At 43.0% G+C, this 16,747-nt stretch overlaps 1 pseudogene; it reads left to right on the top strand.

The window, feature by feature from the left end:
* Positions 1-4,187: 4,187 nt before the first annotated feature.
* On the top strand, positions 4,188-15,817 carry LOC145163787 (G-type lectin S-receptor-like serine/threonine-protein kinase At2g19130 pseudogene; annotated as a pseudogene).
* Positions 15,818-16,747: the final 930 nt, after the last annotated feature.

Raw genomic sequence — 16,747 nt, 5'->3', positions numbered from 1 at the left:
GGGATTCTGAGGGGTAACTTGATGAGGAGATGTTGGGTTTGTAAGTAAGTTGGTTTTATAAAGGTTTAGGAAATGGTTGAGGATTATTTTGATGAGGAGTTTGGAATCGGCTTTGATACGGTTTGTGACTAGGATTCCATGGACACGTGTATTTCATGGACAATAGTGCAAACTCCTATTGGAAGCGAAGTTCGGACTCAGTTGGATCGAGATCGTGATTTTCTGAATGGTTAGGAATAGGTAGAGTAGGTGGAGTAGGGAAGGTTGGTTGAACGAGCGAAATATGTGGGATAGTTCCAAATGGATTTAACACGGATGGGTTCGGAATAAGTGGGTTAACACAACTAAGCAAGGCAAGAGGACCTCTAGACATTTCTCTTAACGTTTGTGCAACATTAGATTCGTGGCCTTGTAGTTCATCAAAGAGTTGATAAACCTCCGGATTCTTCAGAGATCTATTACTCTGAAGACATGACTTGACATTTCCCCAGCCTTTTCTGAGGCTATTGATAAACTTCAGATTGTACTCAAGAGGAGTTATGATTATACCGTGCGCAGTCATGTTGCTTACAACAATTCGATACCTATTTGAAGCCGAGGCTACGGATTCACCTAGAATAGTAGTGAAGGTGTCAAAATCATTGACAACCGAAGTCAGATGTTTATCTTTCATATTCTCGGACCCATCAAACAAATCCTGAAGAGTGTCCCAAATATCTTTTGCAGATTTGCACAACTTAATGTGCTCAAAAAGAGATGGAGGAGCACCAAACACCATATCGGAAAATGTAATATGGTATGCATGCAATTTCTCGATGTCTGCAGCAGTGAGAGGTGTTGGGCGTTTATCTTCTTGGCCCATGAGGGTTGCAACAACATCTCTCACCGTTTGTCTGACCGAAACATGAGGACCTTCTTTTACAAACCTCCATATTTCTTCACCTTTTTCCTTGCCAAGTAAAAAACTTTTCATCCTAACTTTCCAGTGATCATACTCTTCAACAACTAGCAATGGGGAACGAGAAGGGAAACCCACACTATTTGCTATTTGCTATTTGCATCGAATACATTTGTTGAGTTTGATTAGGAGCAACCATTGAAGTTAAAGTATTAGAGCAGAAGCGGTATATAGAATAACTTTTATCCTGAACACTGATTGAGATACCAACGTAATCTCATATCAATTATAATCTGTACTTATGGATTCAAAGGACAACCACTCAAGCTCTGATACCAATTGTGAGAACAAGATTCAATGCACGAACAAGGTTTGAAAACTCAAACCGTGAATTAACCATTAAGATCAATGTCTGCTTCTAATTAGTTGGTGCAGTCAAGTCTGGTAAACCAGTCAAGACTTAAAGATAATATTCAACAAAGTATTCAAGTAAGTAAAATGAAGTATGATTGAGTATAATCAAAGTAAAGACGATTTAGAACAAGTAGAATGTAAATGAAAGAAATTTGACTTGCAAGAAAGTTTGAAATGATGTGGAGAGAATATTGATTACTTCTATTCTTGGTACATATTCATGAAAACATCTACTCCTTAAATAGTAAATTAGAGACATGGTACAAACTGATAAACATTCTAAGGACTAGTTAATGCTAAGTGTTTGACAAATCTAACACTTAAAAGATTTGCTGAAATCGTCCTAAGAACTATTACATCAACTAAAGACAAAAAAACATTAAATGCTTGTACAGACTAAAACTTCGGAATCTCTTCATCTCGGATGCAAAAGGAACTTCAGAGCATCTTCACATCTCGGACTTGAGTGACTTCGGATTTTCTTTGGTTTGCTAGACCTTCACTTCTTATGCATTAACAGGGTGAAATATTTGTACTCTGATGGTTATTATATATATATATATATATATATATATATATATATATATATATATATATATATATAATCACATTTTAATGGATTTTGAAATGAATGAATGATGGTTTTGATAGTTTTTAAAATAAAATTTGCACATAGTATTTTTGGGACTTTACATTAAATAAGTTCACTGACTACTAATAGCTTAAACATAGTGTAATGATTAAAATAAAAATCGAAAAAATTTTGGCGACTAAAAATGACCTAAACTTTTAGAATAAATAGATAATACTTGAGGTTAAAAATTATTATGAATTAAAAAAAGAAAAACTACCTATGTTTTGTCTTATTGACAAAAAAACCACTCCTGATATGTTGTTTACAACTTAACCAATGAAATGAGAACGTATGCGAAAACCAAAAAATTGAACACAATTGCAAGTAATAGTTGGTTCCATCGGTTAAATCACCAAAAAAATGATTTTTTTTTTGTCAATAAAATCAATATATAAAGATTATATTTCGTTACGATGTTAATTTTGTGGTTGTTCCATGGCAAAAAAAATGATTTTTTTTGTTAATAGAATTCACGCGGTTTCACAGCGAGCTCATGAGGCGGCGAACAAACCGCACGCCTGTGCCTTTCACCCGGCTTCCAAGCAGCACGGAAACAGCGATCATGCCGCCAAGACCTTCCAGGTATGAACCGCTAGCCTCCACGTGACTTCGATGCGTTCTCGGGAGGCAGCGACCAAACCGCCCGGACCTCCAAGAACTGAGACGTTGCTATTCTGATTTCTCCCTGTACCTTCTATGCGGCTTCGAAGTGCCTTCGTGAGGCCAAGATGACACAGCTTGGTCTTTGAGCATGAAATTTTAAAGTCAAAATTATCATCTTTTAATGTAAACCTATGAAATATAGGTGATTCACCATTTCACTGTAAATTTATGTATATTTTTCAAGTTATTTGAACGCTTCAAAAGAATTTTATGACAATGCTTTTCACTCCACAAGTTATGGAGAAAGGACTTAGAATTGTAAAACCTATGATATATTGGTGATTGGTCAACCACTTCACTGTCACTTTGTGTATATTTTTCAAGTAATTTGAACGATTTTCTTTTCACTCCACAACTTATTGAGAAAGGACATAAAATTGTAAAACCTATGAAATATTGGTGATTGGTGAACCATTTTGCTGGCAATTTGTTTATATTTTAACCCCACAACTAATGGAGAAAGGACTTAGAATTGTATAACCTATGAAACATAGGTGCTTGGTGAACAATTCAATGTCAATTTGTGTATATTTTCAATTCATTTGAATGTTTCAAAACTCTTTTATGACAATGCTCTTTTCACTCCACACCTGATGGGGAAAGGACATAGAATTGTAAAACCTATGAAATATTGGTGATTGATGAATCATATCACTGTTAATTTGTGCATATTTTTTAAGTCATTTGAAAGCATTTTGTTTTCACTCCACAACTTGTGGAGAAAGGACATAGAACTGTAAAACCTATAAAATATTGGTGAATGGTGATTGATGAACCATTTCACTGTCAATTTATGTATGTTTTTCAAGTCATTTGAACGCTTCAAAAGTCTTTTATGACAATGCTCTTGTCACTCTACAACTTATAAAGAAAGGACTTAGAATTGTTAAACCTATGAAATATTGGTGATTGATGAACCATTTCAGAGTCAATTTGTGTATATTTTTCAAGTCATTTGAACGTTTTAAAAGGATTATTTGACAATGTCCTTTTCACTTCAGAACTTATGGATAAAGGACTTAGAATTGTAAAACCTATGAAATATGTGTGATTGATGAACAATTTCACTGTCAATTTATGTATGTTTTTCAAGTCATTTGAACGCTTCAAAAGGCTTTTATGACAATGTTCTTTTCACTTCACAACTTATGGAGAAAGGACTTAATTAGAATTGTAAAACCTATTAAATATTTTTTATTGATGAAATATTTCACTCACAATTTGTGTATATTTTTTCAAGTTATTTGAATGCTTCAAAAGTCTTTCATGGCAATGTTATATAATTTTTCTGAGGTGTGGACCTCTTTTCATACGGAGAAAGGACTTAAAATGGAAGAAGTATTGCAATTTATATTGACTGACTTGTATGATTATTATTACAAGTGGCCTAAGAAAATTAGGGTGCCATTTTGTTGTGACTAGAAACCAATCATTTATGAACTCTAGGACTTATCCACAGGTTTCAACTGTCAGTTCTATAAAAACCTCTACTGGTAATATGTTTCTGTATATAATATGATATCTGTCATCACTCTTTCTCTCAATCTATCTCTCTGTCCATATTTTTTTGTACAAGTCATGTTTTTCACAAAACGTAAGAGTTTAGTGAGGTTTTTGCTTCTCCTTTTGTTTTCTCTAACCATAAATCTTTGATCTGGAGCCAACATTATATCTGCAAACCAGTCTCTCTCTGGAGACAACACAATCATATCCCAAGGTGGGCAGTTTGAGCTTGGTTTCTTCAAAGCAGGTAACTCTTCCAATTATTACATAGGCATCTGGTATAAAAAGATCTCCTCCAATCCTCCTACCATAGTTTGGGTGGCAAATAGAGAAACACCTATCTCTGATAGATTCCGTTCAGAATTAAAAATCATTGATGGTAATTTGGTGCTCTTGAATGAGTCCAAGTTCCAGTTTTGGTCCACAAATGTCATCACCACCACCACTTTGAATTCTTCAACAACACTTATTCGTGATGATGGTAACTTCGTTTTGATTGACAGCTCAAATTCAGTTGAACCTTTTTGGCAATGTTTTGATCACCCAGCTCATACTTGGTTACCTGGTGCTAAACTTGGTTATAATAATAATATAACAAAAACGAGCCAGGTTCTTACATCATGGAGAAGCAAAGAAGATCCTGGTGTAGGACTCTTCACTTTGGAGCTTTATCCGTCAAGTCAAGAGTATGTAAGCAAGTGGAATGGCTCTCAACAATACTGGAGTAGTGGGGCTTGGAATGGGAATTCGTTTGACTTAGTACCTGAAATGAGGTTGGATAACATATTTAATTACAGCTACAATACGAATGAGAACGAGAGTTACTTCACTTATTCTGTGTATAATCCTTCCATTATTTCTATATTTATAATGGATGTTTCTGGTCAAGTTCAGCAACTGGCATGGTTGGATAATGCCAAAGAGTTGAATTTAATTTGGTTTTAACCTACAATGCAGTGTGATGTTTATGCTTTGTGTGGGTCTTTTGGGACTTGCAGGCAGTCTTGATTATCTTTTTGTAATTGCATGACTGGCTTCAAGTCTAGATCTGAGAGTGACTGGAATCAGAGTGATTTCTCTGGTGGATGTGTGAGAAAAACCAATTTGCAGTGTGGGAGAAACGTTGAAAAGCCTGGTTTTCTCATGATTAGTGTCAAGAGTCTGCCACCAAATAACACTACAGCAGTTGGGAGTGCTGGAGATTATCGTACCACCTAAACAATTGCTCATGTAATGCTTACTCTTTTGTTGATAATCAGTGTTTGGTTTGGGATGGAGATCTCTTGAACCTCTCTGAAGACAATGATAGTAGGAAAACAATTTTTGTTAAAGTCGCTTCTAAAGATCTTCCACATCACAAGAAGAGTAATCTGGTCACCATGGGTGTTGTTGTTGGGTCTGTGGGAGGTGCACTTCTCGTCCCGGGTGTAACACCCAAAATTTTCAAGCCAATTTTAAACTTTTTCAAAACACTTGAAACCATTTAAACATTACATAGTTTGTTTTCAAAATACTAATTATCAGAGTATCCCAGTATCAAATCATAAAAATCATAACAGCAGGAGGAGCGATACGATCATGCCTTCACCTTCCCGCGATCACCAGAGGTACGTGAAACTACAACTGAAACTGTAAGCCCGAGAGCTTAGTGAGCTGTCCCCCAAAATACCAATCTCATAACCATATCATGTAATCAGATAGGCAAACAACATGCATAATGAAACTTCAGCCTAAATGGACCGCCTTGCAGGCCTTCAGTCTACAACTGAAATTACAACTGAAACTGTAAGCCCGAGAGCTTAGTGAGCTGTCCCCCAAAATACCAATCTCATAACCATATCATGTAATCAAATAGGCAAACAACATGCATAATGAAACTTCAGCCTAAATGGACCGCCTTGCAGGCCTTCAGTCTATCTGGACCGCTCTCTGAGCCTTTGGCACGTCTAGACCGCGTCGTAGGGCCTACAGCCTATCCGGACCACTCGTCGGGCCTTCGGTCTGACTAGCATCCCTTCCTGGGTCTGTAGTACATCCGGACCGCACTGGGTATGTTGGCCTTCAGCACAAAGCAGGACCGCCTCAACCCAACCCCCAAATCAAACAACATGTGCATATACAATCATATGCTACCATAATAACAGTCAAATCGATCTAACAGATCCAAATAGCATAGCAACATCCTATAACCAGGACATCGACCGAACCAGGTCACTAAGCATAAGCATATCACCACCCTAACTAACAGGATGCAAAACAATAAACATATCATGTAATAATCCGGATACAAATCCATAAAGAGCCAGCCTTGGTGCCTTAGACCCTGTTGATATAGTGAGGATAACTCACCTCTCAAGTGTCGTCTGAAATTAGAAAGCTCAACTCCCGGATCACCAACACGAACTCCACCACCTATAGTTACCATACAACCCTTTTTCATAAATTTCCAAATTACCAGAATTCCCTCAGAAGTCAACTGGTCAACCCTTAGTCAAATTCAAAGTCCACAGTCAAAGTCAACAGCCCATGTTGACTCGACTCGTCAAGTGCAGTTCACCGACTCGTCGAGTCCTTCCTGAACTAGAGAAGTCGTGAAATCCTTGGTTGGCTCGTCGAGTTCATACGTGTCCAAAGATTAGGAAAAACCCTAGTCGACTCGCCGAGTCAGTCGACTGACTCGCCGAGCCCAAGGCAATCTTCATCGGACTCGCCGAGTTGTTCATCAACTCGACGAGTTCATGACCATCTTCATATGACTCGCCGAGTCCTTGCAGGCCTTCATCCATGTAGACACTTTTTAAGCCATGCCAAGGTTCCAGATTACAGATCCAAGCTTCTAAGGCATGTTTATCACGTAAAGTTGCAAACTTTACACGCATGCAAGGCCCTAAAGGCTCTAAATGACCAATCTAAGCTTCTAATGGAGCTTTACACCTTAGGAGAGTCTCATCCTTGCAAGAGCTGGAAACTTTATGGACTTAGGACTCAAAAGAGGTTCAGATCTGAAGTTTCAGCTTCAGATCTAGCTCCCATACCAAAATCCCTTCATGAATAACTAAAGAAAGTTAACCACTTGGGTTGTGGTGACTTGGTAAGGCATGTGGAAAACATGGTGGACAACCTATTGACCCATGTTCAAATCCTGGCACCACTCAGCCCTTGTGGCCATGGAGGTTCGACTGCAGTGACTCCGGGGCATGAGACAAAGCCTCATGTTTGCAGCGGGGGATTAGTCGGTGCGCGAAAGCTGGCCTGGAAACCCTCGTTAGGGAAGTTCCCTTTCCAAAAAAAAGAAAGCCCTAGCATCCGCATATGAATGATTCTAGAAGAAAAGAGGTCAAGGTAACAGCTTATTACCTCCAAGGCGTGCCCAAACTAAAGTAGACTCTGGATCCACACGAAATCCTTGATGCTAGCCTCTTGATCTACAAGTTTCCTTCACAAAAATCACTTCTCAAAGCTCCAAAACACTCTCCAAGCTCACACTCACGGAAATTAGGGTTTCTGGCTCTCAAGGGGTGAGAGAGGACAGTGGGAGGCGCTAATGGTCCAATATATAGGGTGCAAAAACCCTGAAACTTAGGGTTTCCACTGCCAGCTCCTACTCGTCGAGTCCCCCATGCCGACTCGACGAGTCACTCATTAACTGACGTGTACTGGCCCGCTGCTACTCGACGAGTCACAACGTCAACTCGTCGAGTAGACCTTGAAACATGAAATGTAAATGGAATAATAATGATACCTGACGGTTGGGATGTTACACTCGGTCTAAGTTTGATTTTAATCTATAGAAGAAAGCGGATCACACCCTTCCAGGGCGAGACCTTCAGGAGTACCATGTCACCGACCTGAAACTCTAACTCGGAGCGGCGCCGGTCGGCGTAACTCTTCTGCCGACTTTGAGCGGTCTGCACCCGCTGCCTAATCTGCTTAATCTTCTCGGTAGTCTGAAAGACCACCTCCGTCCGACCCATCACCCTGTGACCAACCTCACCCCCAACAAACCGGGGTGCGACATCTCCGCCCGTACAACAGCTCGAATGGCGGGGCGCCAATTGGAATGATAGCTTTTGTTGTAGGCGAACTCTGCAAGCGGTACGTGGGAATCCCAGCTCCCACCAAAATCAATGACACACGCCCTCAACATATCCTCGAGGGTCTGAATGGTCCGCTCGCTCTGACCATCAGTCTGTGGATGGAATGCTGTGCTAAAGTGCAACCGTGTGCCTAGCTCCTCGTGAAACTTCTGCCAGAAACGGGAGGTAAACCTGACATCTCGATCAGAGACAATGGAAACGTGAACCCCATGGCGAGACACGATCTCGCGAACGTACACGTCGGCCAATTTCTCAGCCGATGAGCTCTCCCGTATGGCCAAGAAATGGGCACTCTTGGTCAATCGATCCACGATGACCCATATAGCGTCAAACCCCTTCGCCGTCCTCGGCAACTTGGTAATAAAATCCATCGTGATCTGTTCTCATTTCCACATATGGATCTCCAGGGGCTGCAACTTGCCATGCGGCCTCTGATGCTCGACCTTGACCATCCTATAGGTCAAGCACCTATCTACGTACCAAGCGATTTCTTGCTTCATGCACGGCCACCAATAGCTCAAACTCAAGTCCCGGTACATCTTGGTGGCCCCCGGGTGAATAGAGAAGTGAGACTTATGAGCCTCCTCCATAACCGTCTGCCTAACCCTACCAGACATCGGAACCCAAACCCGACCGCATCGGGTCAATAATCCCCGACTGTCCTGCTCAAACCGGGTATTCTCACCCTTGATCCTCTCCAGCTTCCAATTCTCTGGTCGCATGCCCTCAACCTGGGCATCTCTGATCAAACTCACAAGAGGAGAGTCCACTGGTATCCTCATACATACCACTGGGGTGGAAGACCAAGCTGACTTGCGGCTCAAAGCGTCCGCAACCACATTCGCTTTACCAGGGTGGTAAAGGATCTCGCAATTGTAGTCCTTGACTACTTCCAGCCACCTGCGCTGCCTCATGTTCAGGTTCGGCTGATCGATGATATATCTCAAGCTCTTGTGATCCGTGTAAATGGTACAGCGGACCCCATAAAGGTAATGTCTCCATATCTTGAGGGCGAACACCACCGCCCCCAGCTCCAAGTCATGCGTAGGGTATCTCGTCTCATGCGGCTTCAACTGCCGCGACGCATAAGCTATCACTCGCCCTCTCTGCATGAGGACTGCCCCTAAACCTGTGATGGATGCATCACAGAACACTACAAAATCCTCTACTCCCTCCGGGAGTGTCAAGACTGGGGCCTCACACAACCGCTGTCTTGGAGATGTCCTGTATGAATCTTCGGTAGTACCCTGGGCATCCCAAAAAGCTTCTGATCTCTGAGAGAGATTTCGGAACCTCCCACTGCATAACCACCTCGATTTTGGCCGGATCGACCAAAATCCCCTCATGGTTAACGAGGTGTCCTAGGAACTGGACCTCTCGTAGCCAAAACTCACACTTCGAGAACTTGACGTACAGTCGTTCTTGTCTCAAAACTCCCAATAACTCCCGTAGATGCTCCTCATGCTGGTCTCGGGTCTTGGAATACACCAAGATATCGTCTATAAACACTATACCGAGCGATCGAGCATCGGTCTGCAGACCCGATTCATCAGGTCCATGAACACTGCTGGCGCGTTGGTGAGCCCAAACGGCATCACCACGAATTCGTAATCTCCATAACGAGTTCGAAACGCGATCTTCTCTACGTCCTCCTCTCTGACCCTTACCTGATGATACCCAGACCTCAAGTCTATCTTGGAAAACCAAGACGCGCCCTGCAACTGATCGAAGAGATCGTCTATCCTCGGGAGTGGGTAACGGTTCTTCAATGTTAACTTATTCAACTCCCGATAATCAATGCACATCCCGTGCGAACCGTCCTTCTTCCGGACAGAAAGAATCGGTGCTCCCCATGGAGAACTGCTAGGTCAAATAAACTGCTTGCCTAGCAGTTCCTGTAGCTGTGACGACAGCTCCTGCATCTCTGGCGGTGCCAATCGGTACGGCGCCTTAGAGATAGGGGCCGCACCTGGCACCAGGTCGATCCTGAACTCGACCTGCCTCTCCGGAGGTATCCCTGGCAACTCCTCCGGAAACACATCTGCAAACTCCCTGACCACCGGAACATCGGAAACCGAAATCTGATCCCTGGCTCGTGTATCCAATACATACGCCAAGTAACCCGCACCCCCGTGTTGAATATACTGTCGAGCCCTGGCGGCTGAACAAAATCCTGATCCCACTCTGGTGCCCTCGCCGTATACAATCAAATCTCCCCCACTTCGGGTTTGAACCACTACCCGCTGACCCTCACAGTCAATCATGGCACCGAAACGACTGAGCCAGTCTATCCCCACAATCAAGCACACATCCCCCATGGGGATCGGAATCAAGTCAATCGGAAAAGGTACCCCGAAGATCTCCATCTCGCACCCTCGATAGATCGAAGAAGCAGAAACCCTGTGTTCGTTGGCGATACAAAGTCGCAACGGACACTCTAGCTCGCCTACTGGCACTCTGAACTCCCTACTAAATGTCTGAGATACAAAAGACCGACTCGCCCCCGAGTCAAATAAAGGAGTTCACTAGGAATGTACCTAACCACAAGCACAACAGATAAGCATACAGCAGATATACTAAATGAGATAAAGGATAGAAACATACTAGCAACCACATCCGGTGCTGCCCTGGCCTCCTCGTCCGTAAGCTGAAAGACGCGCCCCTTAGCCTTCGGGGGCTCTGCCCTACCCTGCCTCCCATCTGTAATCCTCAGTGTAGCCGGCGTTGGAGCCTGCGCCGGCTTGGCCGCAAGCTGTGGACAGTTGGTCTTCAAGTGACCAACCTGATGACAATGATAGCATATCCTCATATCCGAGGCAGGGGCAGACTGACGACAGTCCCTAGCAAAATGCCCCTCCTTGCCATACCTGTGGCACCCACTACTAGCTCGACAAGCCCCAGTATGACCCTTGCCGCACTTTCCATAAGTTCGGCCCTACTGACCCCCGATCCTAGAATCAGCGGTCTTAGACCACTTCGGCGCCGGTTGCCACTGCGCTGGGGCCGATCGCTGCTCCCTCAACTGCAGCTCGATCTCCAACTCAGACCGCCTAGCGGCCTCCTGTAACTCCAATAGAGTATCACATCGCTCTATGGCAACAAACTATCGAATATCAGTCTTGAGCATGCTCAGATACCGTGTCATCTGGGCCTGCTCAGACGCAAATTCAGGGCAGAACATCGCCCTCTCAGTGAACATGCGGGTGATCTCCGTCACCATCTCTCCATCCTGTCTCAGACTCAAAAACTCCTGTGCCAAACGTTCCCGCTCGACCCGCAGAATGTAACGGGCGCGGAACATGTCCCGGAACTGCTCCCAAGTAACCGCAGCTCTCTGCTCATCCGAGTATGACCCTGTCGTCAGCCTCCACCAGTCCTTGGCCCCGAGCCTCAGCATGTTCAGGGCGCACCTGACCTTTTGGTCAGTAGGACATGAACATGTGAAGAAACAAACTTCCACATCGGATAACCAGCTCATGGCTCGAATAGGATCCTGGGTACCGTCAAATGTTGGGGGGTTCATGTTATCGAAGTCCTGGTACTGGAAACCCCTACTGACTCCTCCTCCTGCCGCGGATATAGCTGATGCAGCTGTTGCGGCAGCTGTCTCTGTGAGAGCCGCGTAGCGCTCATCAAAGTACTCAACCATGGCGGTCTTAATTGACCCGAACATCTCCGGCGGCTGTGCCTAGAACATAGCAGCAACCTCATCATGCAGGATCTCTCGAATCCTGGCATCCAACTCGTCCGTACCCATCTGCATCACCGGCTCAGGTGCTGTTGGCCCCTCCTGGCCTCCGTCTCCTGGCCCAGATCCCGAACCGGATCCAGCCACAAAGCGTCTCGTCATCACCATTCTGAAACATAACAGGAAGATATCAGACAATCCGCATAAATAACTGGAAACCAACTCCCGACTAATCCCTAGGGGTTGTGACTTCCTTGCTACGCGTATGGGTCCTGTGCTTTCAGTAGTACGGGCCCATACTACCTTCCACACCTACCCACATTTGTCTCAAGTATCACCACAACACCCTAACAATGTACATAAACATAGCGAGCACTCATTCCTCACTCCTAGAGGAAAGCTAACCGTCTCACAACTGACCTACCGATCCCACACAACTCACCCATCCATGAAACTTCCACCAACCCTGCAGCACTAGTGTATGCTAGCCATACATAACGCTAGACCCTATAGACGTTCGAATATCCAATCCTACCCTAAGCTCCCAATCAAACAAGAACAGAACATAAGGCCAAATCAAACATTCTCAGGCTATACGATCTTAATTATGTATAATCGTGATGCATACACTAAGCAACTACAGTAATGATGTCTATCTCGTATAAAGGAAATCCTAGGCTAGCAGGCATCATGTAATCAGGCAATTCTATCATGCAATTCCTGAAGATCCCTATCCTATCACTAGCATGCTGTTCTACAATATCACATAATCCATAACTGTATGGTATTTTGGGGTCTACTTACTGGCTTCGGCTGATCGTACACCCTGCATCCTCCTTTACTTATCTTGAAAACCTTTTTGAAAAAAATCAATTTGAAAATCCTTTCCTTGATTTGAGACTGGAGTTACACGAGTGTTCCTCCAATTCACTCAAACCAAGGCTCTGATACCAACTAGTAACACCCAAAATTTTCAAGCGAATTTTAAACTTTTTCAAAACACTTGAAACCATTTAAACATTACATAGTTTGTTTTCAAAATACTAACTATCAGAGTATCCCAGTATCAAATCATAAAAATCATAACAGCAGGAGGAGCGGTACGATCATGCCTTCGCCTTCCCGCTATTACCAGAGGTACCTGAAACAACAACTGAAACTGTAAGCCCGAGAGCTTTGTGAGCTATCCCCCAAAATATCAATCTCATAACCATATCATATAATCAAATAGGAAAACATCATGCATAATGAGACTTCAGCCTGACTGGACCGCCTCGCAGGCCTTCAGTCTATCTGGACCGCTCTCCGAGCCTTCGGCACGTCTGGACCGCCTCGCAGGGCCTACAGCCTATCCGGACCGCTCGCCGGACCTTAGGTCTGACTAGCATCCCCTCCTGGGTCTGTAGTACATCCGGACCGCCCTGGGTATGTTGGGCTTCAGCACAAAGCAGGACCGCCTCAACCCACCCCCAAATCAAACAACATGTGTATATACAATCATATGCTATCATAATAATAGTCAAACCGATCTAACATATCCAAATAGCATAGCAACATCCTATAACCAGGACATCGACCGAACCAGGTCACTAAGCATAAGCATATCACCACCCTAACTAACAGGATGCAAAACAATAAACATATCATGTAATAATATGGATACAAATCCATAAAGGGCCGGCCTTGGTGCCTTAGACCCTGTTGATATAGTGAGGATAACTCACCTCTCAAGTGTCGTTTGAAACTAGAAAGCTCAATTCCCGGATCACCAACACGAACTCCACCACCTATAGTTACCATACAACCCTTTTTCAACAGGTCAAAATCAAAGTCCACAGTTAAAGTCAACAGTCCATGTTGACTCGACTCGTCGAGTCCTTCCTGAACTCGTGAAGTCGTGAAATCCTTGGTTGGCTCGTCGAGTTCGCCTTTAACTCGCCGAGTTCATACGTATCCAAAGATTGGGAAAAACCCTAACCGACTCGCCGAGGCAGTCGACTGACTCGCCGAGCCCAAGGCAATCTTCATCGGACTCGCCGAGTTGTTCATCAATTCGACGAGTTCATGACCATCTTCATATGACTCGCCGAGTTAACTATGCAACTCGCCAAGTCCTTGCAGACCTTCATCCATGCAGACACTTTTTAAGCCATGCCAAGGTTCCAGATTACAGATCCAAGCTTCTAAGGCATGTTTATCACGTAAAGTTGCAAACTTTACACGCATGCAAGGCCCTAAAGGCTCTAAATAACCAATCTAAGCTTCTAATGGAGCTTTACACCTTAGGAGAGTCTCATCCTTGCAAGAGCTGGAAACTTTATGGACTTAGGACTCAAAAGAGGTTCAGATCTGAAGTTTCAGCTTCAGATCTAGCTCCCATACCAAAATCCCTTCATGAATAACTAAAGAAAGCCCTAGCCTCCGCATATGAATGATTCTAGAAGAAAAGAGGTCTAGGTAACAGCTTATTACCTCCAAGGCGTGCCCAAACTGAAGTAGACTCTAGATCCACACGAAATCCTTGATGCTAGCCTCTTGATCTACAAGTTTCCTTCACAAAAATCACTTCTCAAAGCTCCAAAACACTCTCCAAGCTCACACTCATGGATATTAGGGTTTCTGGCTCTCAAGGGGTGATAGAGGATAGTGGGAGGCGCTAATGGTCCAATATATAGGGTGCAAAAACCCTGAAACTTAGGGTTTCCACTGCCAGCTCTTACTCGTCGAGTCCCCCATGCCGACTCGACAAGTCACTCATTAAATGACGTGTCCTGGCCCGCTGCTACTCGACGAGTCACAACGTCAACTCGTCGAGTAGACCTTAAAACATGAAATCTAAATGGAATAATAATGATACCTGACGCTTGGGATGCTACACTGGGTCTAAGTTTGATTTTAATCTATAGAAGAAAGAGTATATGTGTTGGAAAGACGACAATGGAGGGATCATTGGTGGCTTTTGTGTATAAAGATTTACAAATAGCCACCAAAAGTTTCTCTAACAAATTGGGCCGGAGGAGGTGGTTTTCGCTCGGTTTTCAAGGAGAGAAGAGTTCAGGAGCGAAGTTAGCACCATCGGAACCATCCAACACATTAATCTTGTACGCCTTCGTGGGTTCTGTGCTCAAGGTAAAAATAAGTTGTTGGTTTATGATTACATGGCAAACGGTTCTCTAGGCACCCATCTTTTCCATGAAAAACAAGCTTTAAACTGAAAAACGAGGTAACTGATTGCACTTGGAACTGCAAGAGGTTTGGTTTATCTTGATGAGAAGTGTAGGGAATGTATCATTCACTGTGACATTAAGCCAGAAAACATTCTTTTAGATGCCGGATTCTGTCCAAAAATTACAGATTTTGGTCTGGCAAAGCTTGTTGGTCGAGACTTTAGTAGGGTTTTGACGACTATAAGAGGGACACCTGGGTATCTAGCACCAGAATGTATATCGGGGGTGGCTGTCACAGCCAAAGCAGATGTTTATAGCTACGGAATGATGCTTTTTGAATTAGTATATGGAAAACGAAATGTAGTACATTGTGAAGATTCAAGGAGTACATTCTTCCCAGGTTTGGTTGCAAATGTTCTTATGGAGGGAGGTGATATCCTTAGCCTATTAGATACAAGGTTAAACAAGGAAGCTTGTGTTGAAAAAGTTACAAAAATTTGCAAAGTGGCATGTTGGTGCATCCAAGATGAGGCAGAGAGTAGGCCTGCCATGTGTCTGGTGGAACGGATTCTTGAAGGGGTTTCGGATGTGAGCATGCCTCCGATCCCCCAAATTGTCACTTTATATGTTGAGAACATGGAGGATCCTTTTTTCTTCACTGATTCACCCTCACTGGTGGCTCCCAGTCAAAGGGCTCATCTTCTTGAATGTAGTTCTCTTTATTTTCTCTATTATGTTCACGTGAGTGATTAGAAATTATATCAATGATAAAAATAAACGAGTCATTGACTTTTTTGTTGCGAATAAATGGTTGATAGAGCCGATCACTCTAGAATAAAAGTTGCATTTCATTTTATATAATCATTCTAATATAGCTTAGTTGATCATGTTATAACGTTAACGTGTGTATGAGATAAGATGTAGTTTTGGAATATTATGGATCATTTTCATAGCCAAAACATGGTATTCTATATGAATTGAACCAAGCTTGAAAATGAGTTATTCAAGTTAGTTGTAGGCAAACCTTTGGTTAATTAGAATATCAAAAATTTAGAGATTAGAAAGAGCGTATCTTAGCTGAACAGTTCCATAATTAACTTTTTTTAGATATAAGGTGTCAATCAATCTCTATGTGCTTTGTACGGTTTTGGTGAACAATCTTTTTTGCTATGATAATTGCAAGCTATCTACTTATAAACTTCTATAGATTCTTCCATCTTCATTCCGAGTGCACTCTGTATCCACATTCCTTCACAAATTCCTAGTGCAAGAGCTCGATACTCGGATTCAACATTGCTGCGACACTGACATGACTTGTCACATGAACAAATGTTTCTTGCTCCTCCATGTGACAAGATTGCCCAAAACATAATAACAAGCCATAATAGTAGTAGCATGTGGTTGAGTTTCGGTTGTAGTATTTCAGGTCATCTTGCATTAGTGTGCACTTATATCTGATGAATCGCGGACCATAACTATGGGACCATGGGAGATTATGTTCGTTTACACTTGAGAAGGCCCATTTCTTTCAAGAAATCTAGGATGTATTTCATTCAGGGATATGACAATGCCTTCCTTGGATCAAGCAACTTGCATTCGAAGTAAGTATTTGGGCACAATTCCTTTTTCGTAGTCTAATTGATTGTACATCGTCTCTGATGATGTTATCAACATACATAATAA

The sequence above is a fragment of the Lactuca virosa genome, chromosome 3 (assembly GCF_052849685.1).
Source record: "Lactuca virosa cultivar CGN04683 chromosome 3, Lactuca_virosa_CGN04683_v6, whole genome shotgun sequence".
NCBI lineage: Eukaryota > Viridiplantae > Streptophyta > Magnoliopsida > Asterales > Asteraceae > Lactuca > Lactuca virosa.
This window is presented reverse-complemented; position numbering and strand designations above follow the sequence as displayed.